This window comes from Alosa alosa, chromosome 16 (genome assembly GCF_017589495.1).
Source record: "Alosa alosa isolate M-15738 ecotype Scorff River chromosome 16, AALO_Geno_1.1, whole genome shotgun sequence".
NCBI classification, from domain to species: domain Eukaryota; kingdom Metazoa; phylum Chordata; class Actinopteri; order Clupeiformes; family Clupeidae; genus Alosa; species Alosa alosa.
In genome coordinates, this window is record NC_063204.1 from 9,886,684 (window position 1) to 9,892,875 (window position 6,192).

Below are 6,192 nucleotides of genomic sequence, written 5' to 3' on the forward strand. Positions count from 1 at the left end.
GCGACGCTAGCCACGAACGTTGTTATGTGCATGTTGGTGAAACAGCGGTCGGCAAAGCAGCAGTACGTTCAGGTGATAGTAGGACCAGTGTAATGGTTGCCGCTCCCTTGTGCTAACTGGCCATCCCTGCTACACATAAAATACTTGATTAAAACCCCATAATATCAGGGAGAAATAAAATCAGTAATAAAGGCGACCATTCAAGCAAGGTCTTATTTCACAGAGCCCAGGTAGCGTGACTGGTGTGACAGGACATACTGAAACTTTCCCTAGATCGTTATGAAATGGATAACGTACCACAGTATATGATACACGCTTGGCAGGTGGAAGACCAAAACAAGGGATTCTATAAAGAGGAAGTGCTAGGTAGCCTAAATGTAAGTGTCTAAAGATTTGTATTTCGACCACGAAGGGACTCGAACCCTCAATCTTCTGATCCGAAGTCAGACGCCTTATCCATTAGGCCACGCGGTCTTCACAAACAACTTATAAGACAATTCATCAAAGGTAATGATGAAATCATTTCATATCTATATAGAAATTTCAACTGAAATAATTCATAAAGTGTCTAAAGTCCATATTTAATATGTCTAAAGATTTATGTATTTCCATTAAGATCCATATTTTGACCAACGGGGACTCGAACCCTCAATCTTCTGATCCAAGTCAGGCGCCTTATCCATTAGGCCATTAGGCTTTACAAACAACTTATAAGACAATTCATCAAACAAAATCTTTCATAAGACAATTCATTAAAGGTAACAATGAAATCATTTCATATCTATAAAGAAGTTTTAACTGAAATACAATGTAAGTGTCTAAAGATCCATATTTCGACCACGAAGGGACTCGAACCCTCAATCTTCTGATCCGAAGTCAGACGCCTTATCCATTAGGCCACGCGGTCTTCACAAACAACTTATAAGACAATTCATCAAAGGTAATGATGAAATCATTTCATATCTATATAGAAATTTCAACTGAAATGTTGTGTAAGTGTCTAAAGATCCATATTTCATATCTATACAGGAATTTCAACTGAAATGTTATGTAAGTGTCTAAAGATCCATATTTTGACCACGAAGGGACTCGAACCCTCAATCTTCTGATCCGAAGTCAGACGCCTTATCCATTAGGCCACGCGGTCTTTACAAACAACTTATAAGACAATTCATCAAAGTTAACGATGAAATCATTTCATATGATTTCGGTCTTCACAAAAAACGTATAAGACAATTCATTAAAGGTAACAATGAAATCATTTCATATCTATAAAGAAGTTTTAACTGAAATAGACTGAAATGTTATGTAACTGTCTAAAGATTTGTATTTCGACCACGAAGGGACTCGAACCCTCAATCTTCTGATCCGAAGTCAGACGCCTTATCCATTAGGCCACGCGGTCTTCACAAACAACTTATAAGACAATTCATCAAAGGTAATGATGAAATCATTTCATATCTATATAGAAATTTCAACTGAAAAGTTATGTAAGTGTCTAAAGATCCATATTTCATATCTATATAGAAATTTCAACTGATGTAAAGTGTCTAAAGATCCATATTTCGACCACTCGAACCCTCAAGGGACTCGAACCCTCAATCTTCTGATCCAAGTCAGGCGCTTATCCATTAGGCCACATATGTCTTTACAAACAACTTATAAATTCATTAAAGAACAATTCATCAATAGAAATTTCTGAAATACTGAAATCATTTCTTCTGATCCCTCAATCTTCTGATTTCAGGCTCTTCTATCCATTAGGCCACGCAATCTTCTGTCTTATAAGACAATTCATCCAAGGTAACAATGAAATCATTTCATATCTATATAGAAATTTTAACTGAAATACAAATGTAAGTGTCTAAAGATTTTGTATTTCGACCAAAAGGACTCGAACCCTCAATCTTCTGATCCAAGTCAGATTTTATCCATTAGGCCACGCTTCTTCAAAAACTTTAAAGACAATTCATCCAAGGTAACAATGAAATCATTTCATATCTATATAGAAGTTTCAACTGAAATACAATGTAAGTGTCTAAAGATCCATATTTCGACCACGAAGGGACTCGAACCCTCAATCTTCTGATCCGAAGTCAGACGCCTTATCCATTAGGCCACGCGGTCTTCACAAACAACTTATAAGACAATTCATCAAAGGTAATGATGAAATCATTTCATATCTATCTATATGAAACTGAAATACAATGTCTTCATATTTCAAAACTCGAACCCTCAATCCAAGACAATTCATCTAAAGGTAAAGGTAATGAAATCATTTCATATCTATATAGAAGTTTTAACTGAAATACACTGAATGTTATGCAAGTGTCTAAAGATTTGTATTTCGACCATGAAGGGACTCGACACACAATCTTCTGATCCGAAGTCAGGTGCCTTATCCATTAGGCCACGCGGTCTTCACCAACTTATAAGACAATTCATCAAAGGTAATGATGAAATCATTTCATATCTATATAGAAATTTCAACTTTCATGTAAAGGTCTAATGATCCAATCATTTCATATCTATATAGAAATTTCAACTGAAATGTTATGTACATCCATATTTCGACCACGAAGGGACTCGAACCCTCAATCTTCTGATCCGAAGTCAGACGCCTTATCCATTAGGCCACGCGGTCTTTACAAACAACTTATAAGACAATTCATCCAAGGTAACAATGAAATCATTTCATATCTATAAAGAAGTTTTAACTGAAATACACTGAAATGTTATGTAACTGTCTAAAGATTTGTATTTCGACCACACGAAGGGACCCCCTCAATCTTCTGATCCAAGTCACCCTCCAATCTTCTGATCAACTTATAAGACAATTCATCAGGCCTGAAATCATTTCATCCATTAGGCCACGCGGTCTTCACAAACAACTTATAAGACAATTCATCAAAGGTAATGATGAAATCATTTCATATCTATATAGAAATTTCAACTGAAATGTTATGTAAGTGTCTAAAGATCCATATTTCATATCTATATAGAAATTTCAACTGAAATGTTATGTAAGTGTCTAAAGATCCATATTTCATATCTATATAGGGACTTCGAACCCTCAATCTTCTGATCCTAAGTCAGGCGCCTTATCCATTAGAACCCTCAATCTTTGACAAACAACTTATAAGACAATTCATCAAAGTTAACGATGAAATCATTTCATATGATTTCGGTCTTCACAAAAAACGTATAAGACAATTCATTAAAGGTAACAATGAAATCATTTCATATCTATAAAGAAGTTTTAACTGAAATAGACTGAAATGTTATGTAACTGTCTAAAGATTTGTATTTCGACCACGAAGGGACTCGAACCCTCAATCTTCTGATCCGAAGTCAGACGCCTTATCCATTAGGCCACGCGGTCTTCACAAACAACTTATAAGACAATTCATCAAAGGTAATGATGAAATCATTTCATATCTATATAGAAATTTCAACTGAAATACAATGTAAGTGTCTAAAGATCCATATTTCGACCACGAAGGGACTCGAACCCTCAATCTTCTGATCCGAAGTCAGACGCCTTATCCATTAGGCCACGGTCAGAAACAACTTAAGACCATCATCCAAGGTAACAATGAAATCATTTCATATCTATATAGAAATTTCAACTGAAATTGTAAGAAATTTTGACCACTCATCAAAGTTATCCATTAGGCCAAAAATTATATTTCATATGAAATTTCAACTGAAATACAATCTTCCATATTTCGAAAAAGGCGATCCAAGACAAGACAATTTCATTAAAGGTAACAATGAAATCATTTCATATCTATATAGAAGTTTTAACTGAAATACACTGAAATGTTATGTAACTGTCTAAAGATTTGTATTTCGACCACGAAGGGACTCGAACCCTCAATCTTCTGATCCGAAGTCAGACGCCTTATCCATTAGGCCACGCGGTCTTTACAAACAACTTATAAGACAATTCATCAAAGGTAATGATGAAATCATTTCATATCTATATAGAAATTTCAACTGAAATACAATGTAAGTGTCTAAAGATCCATATTTCGACCACGAAGGGACTCGAACCCTCAATCTTCTGATCCGAAGTCAGACGCCTTATCCATTAGGCCAACTTATAAGGTCTTCATCCAATGAAATCTTTCATATCTATACAATTCATCAAAGTTAACGATGAAATCAAACAACTTATAAGACAATTCATCAAAGTTAACGATGAAATCATTTCATATGATTTCGGTCTTCACAAAAAACGTATAAGACAATTCATTAAAGGTAACAATGAAATCATTTCATATCTATAAAGAAGTTTTAACTGAAATAGACTGAAATGTTATGTAACTGTCTAAAGATTTGTATTTCGACCACGAAGGGACTCGAACCCTCAATCTTCTGATCCGAAGTCAGACGCCTTATCCATTAGGCCACGCGGTCTTCACAAACAACTTATAAGACAATTCATCAAAGGTAATGATGAAATCATTTCATATCTATATAGAAATTTCAACTGAAATACAATGTAAGTGTCTAGAGATCCATATTTCATATCTATATAGAAATTTCAACTGAAATGTTATGTAAGTGTCTAAAGATCCATATTTCGACCACGAAGGGACTCGAACCCTCAATCTTCTGATCCGAAGTCAGGCGCATTATCCATTAGGCCAACTTATAAGACAATCTTCACAAACAACTTATAAGACAATTCATCAAAAGGTAACAATGAAATCATTTCATATCTAATCATTTCATATGATGTAAGTGTCTAAAGATTTGTATTTCGACCACACGAATAGATCTTCTGATCCAAAAATTAGGCCACAACTTATCAAAGGTAATGACAATTCATATCTTTAGGTAACAAATGAAATCAAAGATTTCATATCTATAACCCTCAATCTTCTTTCAACTGAAATGTTATAAGACAATTCATTAAAGGTAACAATGAAATCATTTCATATCTATAAAGAAGTTTTAACTGAAATACAATGTAAGTGTCTAAAGATCCATATTTCGACCACGAAGGGACTCGAACCCTCAATCTTCTGATCCGAAGTCAGACGCCTTATCCATTAGGCCACGCGGTCTTCACAAACAACTTATAAAACAATCTTCATTTCATAAGACAATTCATCAAAGTTTTTCAACTATATAGAATGAAATCATTTCATATGATTTCCCTCAATCTTCTGATCCAAATCTTCCATTAGGCCACGCTGGTCTTGAAAAACAACTTATAAGACAATTCATCCAAGGTAACAATGAAATCATTTCATATCTATATAGAAGTTTTAACTGAAATACACTGAAATGTTATGTAACTGTCTAAAGATTTGTATTTCGACCACGAAGGGACTCGAACCCTCAATCTTCTGATCCGAAGTCAGACGCCTTATCCATTAGGCCACGCGGTCTTCACAAACAACTTATAAGACAATTCATCAAAGGTAATGATGAAATCATTTCATATCTATATAGAAATTTCAACTGAAAAGTCATGTAAGTGTCTAAAGATCCATATTTCATATCTATATAGGAATTTCAACTGAAATGTTATGTAAGTGTCTAAAGATCCATATTTTGACCACGAAGGGACTCGAACCCTCAATCTTCTGATCCGAAGTCAGACGCCTTATCCATTAGGCCACGCGGTCTTTACAAACAACTTATAAGACAATTCATCAAAGGTAATGATGAAATCATTTCATATCTATATAGAAATTTTTCAACTGAAATTCATTAAAGGTCAATGAAATCATTTCATATCTATATAGAAATTTCAACTGAAATGTTATGTAAGTGTCTAAAGATCCATATTTTGACCACGAAGGGACTCGAACCCTCAATCTTCTGATCCGAAGTCAGACGCCTTATCCATTAGGCCACGCGGTCTTCACAAACAACTTATAACAATTCATCAATTCATTTCATATGATTTCGGTCTTCACAAAAAACGTATAAGACAATTCATTAAAGGTAACAATGAAATCATTTCATATCTATAAAGAAGTTTTAACTGAAATACAATGTAAGTGTCTAAAGATCCATATTTCGACCACGAAGGGACTCGAACCCTCAATCTTCTGATCCGAAGTCAGACGCCTTATCCATTAGGCCACGCGGTCTTCACAAACAACTTATAAGACAATTCATCCAAGGTAACAATGAAATCATTTCATATCTATATAGAAGTTTTAACTGAAA

The 6,192-nt window shown here is 34.6% G+C and overlaps 14 non-coding genes across 14 annotated transcripts; all 14 read right to left on the bottom strand.

The window, feature by feature from the left end:
• Window positions 1–401: 401 nt before the first annotated feature.
• trnar-ucg lies at window positions 402–474 on the bottom strand. The gene has a single exon. It is a non-coding gene; the product is annotated as a tRNA-Arg (tRNA).
• Window positions 475–834: 360 nt separating this feature from the next.
• trnar-ucg lies at window positions 835–907 on the bottom strand. Its single transcript has one exon. It is a non-coding gene; the product is annotated as a tRNA-Arg (tRNA).
• Window positions 908–1,074: 167 nt separating this feature from the next.
• Window positions 1,075–1,147, bottom strand: trnar-ucg. Its single transcript has one exon. It is a non-coding gene; the product is annotated as a tRNA-Arg (tRNA).
• A 185-nt stretch (window positions 1,148–1,332) lies between these two features.
• trnar-ucg lies at window positions 1,333–1,405 on the bottom strand. The gene has a single exon. It is a non-coding gene; the product is annotated as a tRNA-Arg (tRNA).
• Window positions 1,406–2,054: 649 nt separating this feature from the next.
• On the bottom strand, window positions 2,055–2,127 carry trnar-ucg. The gene has a single exon. It is a non-coding gene; the product is annotated as a tRNA-Arg (tRNA).
• Window positions 2,128–2,571: 444 nt separating this feature from the next.
• Window positions 2,572–2,644, bottom strand: trnar-ucg. Its single transcript has one exon. It is a non-coding gene; the product is annotated as a tRNA-Arg (tRNA).
• A 665-nt stretch (window positions 2,645–3,309) lies between these two features.
• Window positions 3,310–3,382, bottom strand: trnar-ucg. Its single transcript has one exon. It is a non-coding gene; the product is annotated as a tRNA-Arg (tRNA).
• A 471-nt stretch (window positions 3,383–3,853) lies between these two features.
• On the bottom strand, window positions 3,854–3,926 carry trnar-ucg. The gene has a single exon. It is a non-coding gene; the product is annotated as a tRNA-Arg (tRNA).
• A 423-nt stretch (window positions 3,927–4,349) lies between these two features.
• trnar-ucg lies at window positions 4,350–4,422 on the bottom strand. The gene has a single exon. It is a non-coding gene; the product is annotated as a tRNA-Arg (tRNA).
• A 580-nt stretch (window positions 4,423–5,002) lies between these two features.
• trnar-ucg lies at window positions 5,003–5,075 on the bottom strand. The gene has a single exon. It is a non-coding gene; the product is annotated as a tRNA-Arg (tRNA).
• A 254-nt stretch (window positions 5,076–5,329) lies between these two features.
• On the bottom strand, window positions 5,330–5,402 carry trnar-ucg. Its single transcript has one exon. It is a non-coding gene; the product is annotated as a tRNA-Arg (tRNA).
• A 167-nt stretch (window positions 5,403–5,569) lies between these two features.
• trnar-ucg lies at window positions 5,570–5,642 on the bottom strand. Its single transcript has one exon. It is a non-coding gene; the product is annotated as a tRNA-Arg (tRNA).
• A 165-nt stretch (window positions 5,643–5,807) lies between these two features.
• On the bottom strand, window positions 5,808–5,880 carry trnar-ucg. Its single transcript has one exon. It is a non-coding gene; the product is annotated as a tRNA-Arg (tRNA).
• A 160-nt stretch (window positions 5,881–6,040) lies between these two features.
• On the bottom strand, window positions 6,041–6,113 carry trnar-ucg. The gene has a single exon. It is a non-coding gene; the product is annotated as a tRNA-Arg (tRNA).
• Between the last annotated feature and the right edge of the window lie 79 nt (window positions 6,114–6,192).